The 8,317-nt window shown below is 41.6% G+C and overlaps 1 pseudogene across 1 annotated transcript; it reads left to right on the forward strand.

Annotated features, from left to right (window-relative positions):
• Positions 1–2,420: 2,420 nt before the first annotated feature.
• Positions 2,421–3,364, forward strand: LOC306651060 (olfactory receptor 11L1-like; annotated as a pseudogene). Its single transcript has one exon. The product of its transcript is annotated as an olfactory receptor 11L1-like (transcript).
• The last annotated feature ends 4,953 nt before the right edge of the window (positions 3,365–8,317 follow it).

An 8,317-nucleotide genomic window follows, 5' to 3' on the forward strand; every position in this document is an offset into this window, starting at 1 on the left:
CAGAATGAATCAAACAACATTGCCCTATGTAAATTTATGATTTTTAATTTAAAAAAATGTTAGCCATGGTTACCAATGAACAAAAAAAAAAAACAATTCCCAAGGACATTTTGGTACTACTATGTTCAAAACCCTAAATTTACCTATCTGACTCTATCCCAGCTTCAGCTTAGCCACAATCTCTTGCTTAGATTGCTGCATTACCTTCCTCACGAGTTTTTCTACTTTCTCTTTTAGCCCTTTACAATCCATTTTCCATGAATAAGTCTGGAGGATTATTTCAAAACCTAAGCCAGATCATGCCTCTTTTCACTTTTTCCCTTACCTATCTCACCTGTTGCCCTCCAGCCACAGTGACTGTTTTGTTGCTGCTGTGGTTGTTATTTACTTGTCTGTTTTAATTTTTATGGACATTGTTCTACTCAGGGCATTTGCACATGCTGCCTCTCTACCTGTAATATCTCTTTTCTGATCCTTCTCAAGGTTGGCTTCTTCTTGTCCATCAGATTCCTGCATAAAAATGACTTCCTCTTCAGAGAGATCCTCCATGAACATTTCACAAAAACCAGATCACTTCACAATTTGCATCATTCTTTATATCAAGATCCTGTATTTCTCCCTCAAAGCATTTACTACAATTGCAATTTTGCAGTCATTTGTAAAATCAGTTGTTACTTCCACCACCAGAATGTAAGCTCTAGGAACATTGGGGTCATGTGCTCCTTGTTTATGGTTTTATCCCTACCCAGTCCAATAATATGATATGTAGTATGTGTCCAAAGACATGGGGTGAAGGAGTAAATAAATGAATCAGAGTCTTGAGCTGAAGCCTCTCTTTTGCATTTACATCATTCTCTCCTCACTGTAATAAAAGAGAGGATGTGAGAGTATTTGGAGAAACTATGTGCTTTTGAATTTGGGAGCACCAAGGATCATGCCTGAAAGCCAAAGGGGAAAATCATGTTTATTCCATACTAATTAATGAGACTTGGGATTGAATGATAAAAATCTAATGATGTTAATGTGGATTCTGAATGCTGGCTGGCAGTCTCAAAAGACAAGGTAAAATGGTAAGAGGACACTGCAGTTTAATCCACCAATTAGGAAGTAGCTGTCACCCCCAGGGACAACCTTAGCTGCTGATTGATTTTTTTTATATACTGTAATCATAATCAGTACTACCTCCGGCAGCCCAAATGTCCTGGATCCCTCCACTAGAGGTGAATCTTCCTTTACACAAGGGTACTAACAATCCAGATTGGTGCAAAGGGCAAATTACAGGGAAATTCCTTTATATTACAAAAGCATTCTTAATAAGATTCCTTTGAATAGCCAGCTCCCTGAATGCATTTAAACCAGGATTTCACTTACAAAAATATGACTGAACTGTATCCTTTTAGGGACACATTGTCATTACCCAAAACTAAGCAGCAAAGATGACTTGCTTTATTCCCTGGTCACAGACTGAGCCTTCAACCTGGAACACTGACGGAATCAAGCTCCTACCTCTGGCCTCACACTTACCCCTAATTTAGGCCACAGCCCACACCGATTTCTAATCCTGCCACAACCCAGTCATTAAGACCAGCCATTTCACAAATACTTGTCTTTGAGCACCACAGGGAGCATGTGGGGAAGGGGAAGCTGCATCCATGACTCACTGCTAACCCAACCCCACTGCTGGAAAAAAAAAAAAAACTGTAAATGCACATCCTACTGCTTGCGAGTCAGGAATGTCATTTTCATTTATGAAGGATGGAACATTATTTTTCTCTAACACTTCAAGTGAATAACTTTACATATATTTCCCCCCAATTTCCATAGGAATTTGATGCCATGGAAGCAATGAGCGACATATCCCCAGAGTCTGGCAGAAAGAAACTCTTATTTTTCTTACAGGTACTTTAAGATCAATAATTCTGAATTCCCCTCCTCCTTCCAATTCCAATCCTGGTGACACCCACCCTGATTTGGGGGTTTGGTGAGACAGAGTTGTCTGAATTCTAATGTTATTTTAGCATTTTGGACTCAGATTTCTATTGAGTCTTGAAAGCTGAGTTTCGGAAGTTCAGACAATATTAAGTTCAGAGACGCTTCTGCACCATGTCCCCATTAGGAAGTGTTTGCCTCCCACTGTGAGACTCCCAAAGGTAGATTCATCACTGGTTATGTCAAGGAAAGAGTGGAAAAGAACATAGGAGACACCCACTCTGTTCACTCTCCAGGGCATAGTTTCTGATTTCTTTTACAACTATTAGGTAAATACACCTAGTAGAACAAAATAGAAAATGCATCCAGGAGGGAGGAGACAGGGCCTTTGAGTTTAGTGCTAGATGGTATTTGTTCCCCTCCAGAACCATTGCTCTTTTTCCAACTGTCTAACATTTCTTTCTTTTTCTCAGATCTGGCACCTGAATCTCACAGATATGGGTAATCTGACCATTATCAAAGAATTTCTTCTTCTGGGATTTGGGAGTCTCCATGGGATACAATTTTTCCTTTTTGCAATATTTCTGGGAATCTATGTTGTGAACTTGCTAGGGAACATTCTTATCCTTGCAGTCATTTCCAGTGACTGTAGTCTCCAAACCGCCATGTACTTCTTTCTGTTTAATTTTTCCTTCCTTGAGATCTGGTTCACTACCTCCGTTGCCCCTAGGATGCTGCAGACCCTTCTTTCAGGCCCTGAGGTGACTTCTTTCGCAGGCTGTGTGGCCCAGTTTTACTTCTTTGGTTCCAAGGCAGTAGCTGAGTGTTTTTTGCTGACAGCCATGTCTTATGACCGCTACCTTGCTATCCGCAGCCCACTCCAGTACCCCTGCCTCATGAACCTCCACATATGTGTCCTCCTTGCAGGTAGGTCTTGGCCTGATGGGTTCCTAACTCCTGTGGTCACCGTCACCATGACTTTCCAGCTGCCATTCTGTGCAGCTTATGACATCGACCATTTCTTCTGTGACTTGTCCCCTGTGCTGAAGCTGGCTTGTTCTGATCCTGAGACAGTGGAAAAAACCACTTTCCTCATGCCTCCTTTGTCACAGTGGTACCCTTCCTGTTCACTGTAGTTTCCTAGGTTCATATTGTGGCTGCTGTCCTCAGGATCCCATCAGCTACAGGAAAGCAATGGACCTTCTCCACTTATTCCTCCCACCTCATTGTGGTCACTCCGTACTATGGGAACATGGGGACAGTATATGCCATTCCCATAGCAGCTCAGGCCACTGCCCTAAACAAGATCTTCTCCCTGCTTTATACAGTGGTCACCCCCATGATCAATCTCATTGTATACAACCTGAGAAACAAGGACGTTAAAAAGGCAGTGAGGACATTCCTGAGTCAGTGGGCATATTCTAAGGAGAACTAATGGCTCTCACCTTTCCTAGGGAGTTCCTTTTCTCAGCAATCTGGGTTTCTCTAAACAAGGCCAGGCACAAGGCTGAAGACTAGGTGGTTCCAATGATTGTTGTTCCCTTCTTTGAGGGAAATGACCTGCAAGCAGGAACCTCTTACAGTGTAATACTATAAGTTTTAAGTTAAGTTTACTGAGATGGATGTGACTCTATCAGGCTACAACACTATACAGAGATGCCTTTTAGGGGGAAATTAAAGAGAGCTCACTTATAGCAACAGCCTCATGCCATAAAGCCTCCCCCTACCTCTTTGTGTGTATGTGTGTGTGTGTGTGTGTGTGTGTGTTATGTGCATACATGTGTACATAATAGAAATACTTATTAGTGCTGAGGTTTTTTGGTTAAATTATATACTTGTGTCCATATGCATACACTACACACACACACACACACACACACCACTACATACACACTTAGTTGCAATACCCTACCCATTCTACCTTATCCTCCAATACTTCCTATTGCACCCTTTTAGCTTCTGCCTAGCAGTGCCATTCACTGGGCCTGTCCTCAGGATTCATGTAAATTCTAGTGACTGCACCTCGCCTTCTCTTGTTTCTTAGATTATCTGCCTCTCCACTGATCAAAATCATCTCTCCACTCACTTGAACAGTTACTCAAGCCCCTTGAAAACCGGAATAACATTGGCCCTATTCCTCTTAATTCTGCTAGCTTGGAGTTGCATTTAGTGGAGATGCAAAATAATTACTTGTTGATTAAATGAATCAATGACTAATCAAAGAAATGGATGTGTGGTGGATAAAGAGAGTGAAATATGTCACTTTATCTGCCTGCATGGGCCTCTCCTTCCCACTCCCCTCCTCTTGGTCATAGAAAGTCACACTTCTCACCAAAGGCAGTTCCAACTGAACCATGCCAACCTTCCTCCTTGCTGTGCCCCCATCAACCCTTTCCACAGTGGACAGATGGATCTTTCTAGAATCCAAACCTGACCTTCCATTATTTCGCAGTAGCCCAAGGATAGAGTCAAAACTTCTCAGCTTGGTCTCTGGGTAACTCCTGAGCTCATTCTCACCATTCCTCTTCTCTTGTTTTGTGCTCCATCTACACCAAACTTCCAAAATAGACTTGGAAGCCCTTTAAAGGCAAGATCACACACTTGCTATATCTGCCCCACAGTACCTAGATCCAGAATGGGACAAAAAAGTAGTTGCTCAAATAAGACAGTTGAATTGTAAGGCAGTCGTCACCTACCTTTCCTCTTTGTTTCCATCTATTGGTTTCTTTGGCTTGAGAGAAAAGGTAATCTTGATTGATTGTCAGTAATGTGTGTGTGCGTATGTGGTTTCGCCTCATTTCACCTGCCCATTCTCTCTAGCTAGAAAGAGATACCAGGAGCACAAATAGACATTCCAAAAACCTCCCTTACAAAATGAGTCAAAGAATGCCAGGCAGTTTGGGAAACACTTTCCCAGCTGGCTCTTCCTACTCCCTTCCCGACCACCTACAGAGCTCCCTGTTGTATAGGGTCTAATTGTCTCTAATCTAGTTTTAACTTCTTGTAATTACCCTCAATTATGAAATAGAGCCTGCAGAACACACTCCTTGTGGTTAAGACATGGATCTAGAGTAGAAGTGTAATTACTTTCTAGCCTCTCAGGGGTTCTGCCTAGCCTTCTGTGCAGATGCACGGTGGAAATGCCTCATCTGCTCCATCCATACATGTCTTGTTTTTGTTTTTGTTTTGAGTGCAGGTTTCTCAAATAGGTTGACTAATTCGTTTAGTGTGTCAGCCATTGGGAAATTTTTTAAATACCTACTAGCTAAAATCAGCTAAACCTAGAAACCTTCAACACCTTCCTCTTTTCCTTAGGATAAAACTCAAAGGCACCATGGAAGTGAACATTACCTGTCACAACATGCAAGGATATGTTGCCCATCAAGAGCCCATTCATGGCCTACAAAGACATAACTCTTGCCTGTATCTCATCTTTTCTCTCTCTCGCTATATGAACTCCTGTCTGTCTAGCTTCCTAGTTCCTGAAACCCACTTGCCACCTCAGAACTTTCTCACATGCTGTTCTTTTGTCCTCCCCCATTCCACTTTTCACCTGGGAAATCCTTTGGGTACCATACTGTCTTTTCATGATATACTCATAGAACACCCTTACTCTTTTTCATTTTAAGTTTTTCTTTTTTTTTTTTTTTGTTGTTGTTACAGGGGTTTAACCCACAGCTGTTTAACCACTGAGCAACATCCTCAACCCTTCTTATATTTTATTTAGTGACAGGATCCCGTTTGTTAGCACCTAGCTAAGTTGCTGAGGCTGGTTTTGAGTTCACAATCCTCCTGCTTCAGCCTCCTGAGCCACTGGTATTACAGGTGTGTGTCACCATGCCCAGCCTCATTTTAAGTTTTTCAAGACTTCAATTAAATAATTATCTGAATATATTTTTATATATTCATCTTTATAGAGGAGATGTATATATTTTACAAAGGCGGGATCCCTATCAGTTTTCTTTGACTACTACATTTCAAGCACCCAGAAAAGCAATTAACACTGAATAAATTGTTCAATAAATACTTGTTAATAAAGGAATGAAAAAGAGCCATCTAAAGTCATTTCATTTACTTGCTAAAGCATCATGTTGCTCTCACTTGAGGTGTGGTTATTTAATCTTGTGGGCCAATTAGTTTCACTCTGTTCCCCAAACCACAGTGTACATCAGTATCCCCTGCCAATCATCTCACAAATGTGCATAATTCCCCAGGGGCAACAGGTAGAGAGTATATGGCTCAGGGCAGCCCATCCCTAATAGTGAGAAGCATGCCAAAGTGAATATCCTGCTCACTGTGGTAGTACAGCTTCCCTGCTGAACCCAAAAGGCAACACTTTTCTATTATTGTGCTTTGGTTGATATACTTGCCTATGCAATGTGAATAGATTTCCTCTATTTAACGAAACATTATGTTAATGATTGGACAGAGTAATTAATAGCAAACCAGATTAAATTTTCATGTCTCTGTACAAGCCAAAGAGAAATTATCCCCATTAACCTGATCAGTACAAACTGTCATACTAGATTAGAAGAACTGCAGCTTCAATTTGTACCTTAACCCCCACTGTTTTGACCAGATGGCTTGCTGGTACTTCAGCAGCTGCTCAGGAAAGAGGGAGAGGGAACCTGAAATGGGCAAGTCCGGGAGAAGAAGAGGCAAAATGGGCTGCAGGCCTGATCTAAAGGAAAGTTGCCAGCAGTACCTGCCTAACATTTCTTTACAGATCAGCCATGGTGGGAAGTGGAGAAGGCAGTGTTGGTCTCAGGGCAGTGGCACTGACTATATACAGGTGAAACATTACAATTGTATTTCAGAGCAGTGTGCGTGGGAATAAAACTCTGGAGAGAAGGCCTAAAGACAGAGTCTGGCACCTTAGGAAGAGGGAACTGCCAAGAGTTAAGCAGGTATCAGGAATTCAGCCAAACAAACTGCATTTGAGTGGGTTTCAGAGGTTAATTGAAGTACAAAGCAAAAATGGAGGCGAACTATATGCAGTGTATCCTGGCAGGGTTCCCAAGATTTCTAAACTTTAACCCACTCTGTTTCTTTCTCTTCTCAAGCTCTACAGGTTTCTCAAGTTCACCTTCTATCTTCCATCTCCATTTGATTACAAAAGAGGATTTATTAGATTGGCTCACAAAATCTAAGGCCGGATAGTCCTACTGTGGTCATCTGCAGGCTTGAGAACTGGAGAAACCATAAATTATTCAGTCCAAGAAGCTGGAGTCTCAGAACAAGAAGTACCAATGGCATAGTCCCAATCCTAGACTGGAGGCCTGGAAGGTCCCTGGAGAATTTCTAGTGAGATTTCACGTTAGAAGACTGAAGAAGCTGGAGCCTGAGGCCTGCAGGTGATGACAGTAGCCATAAACCCACTCACTCAAGAAGAATGGAACTTACATCCTCTGATGCTTTCTTTTTCTTCCACTTTTTGTTCCATCCAAGCCCCCATCCTATTACACAGTGCCACCCACACTCAGGGTGGGTCTCATCTCTCTATTTGCTGTCCCACATGCCAGTAATCTCTGAAAACACCCCCATATACACCAGAGTCTCTTAATTCTAAGTGTTTTCTAGGCATCTCTCAATCAGCAACTCAGGTTAACCATCACACATGGCAAAGGCTATATTAGAGGTCAAGATAAGAAATAGGTAGAGGGAATCTGGGAGTCCCAGGAGCAGATAGAATTAAAGTAAATATTAGAAAAGCCTATAGAGAGACAACTCAGAATCCTACTCCTTGGGGGGCACTAGAATATCAATTGAGGAATCAAATAAGAGATGTGGACTCTAGAAGAAACTTACAGGAAACCAAAATAGAACCCCAATTAAAGTCATGGGAAAACAAAATGAGAATAAGCCTGGATTTCTAACATGTCCCTGTGTCAGACTAGTATTGTTCCAAGAGCCTAGGACAGAGCTGAACCCACAGGAATTGTTGAGTGGCCCCAGGCATGACCAAAATTACAAAAGCAATTTGTCAACTCCCTTCTTGGTAAAGAAGCCAAACATACAATTTCTTCAGTGCTTTGTAGTATCTGTTCTACTAGCTGGACTGATTGCCTTTGAGAGATGAATTCTACATTGTTAACACAATGTCACAACTCCATGATCTCGCCTGTAGTTGGATTTTACACCCATTTTGAGCTCTCTGCCATGCAAAAATTTGCCTCTGAACATTCTAGCACTTTATTGAGCATACTAGAAAAACCATTTTCCATTCTGGTTACTATTCTTTTCAAGAACATCATGTCTTATTGAGTTTCTCTTGAGGGTTCAAAACAAATGTCAAACCTTCCCCGTTTTCATTCATCACTTAAAATGTATTGACATCTTTACAGAAACTTTGCTTGTGTTTAGAGTTTTTTCCAGAACAAATCATCTT

The sequence above is a fragment of the Sciurus vulgaris genome, assembly GCF_902686455.1.
Source record: "Sciurus vulgaris genome assembly, chromosome: X".
Taxonomy (NCBI): Eukaryota; Metazoa; Chordata; class Mammalia; order Rodentia; family Sciuridae; genus Sciurus; species Sciurus vulgaris.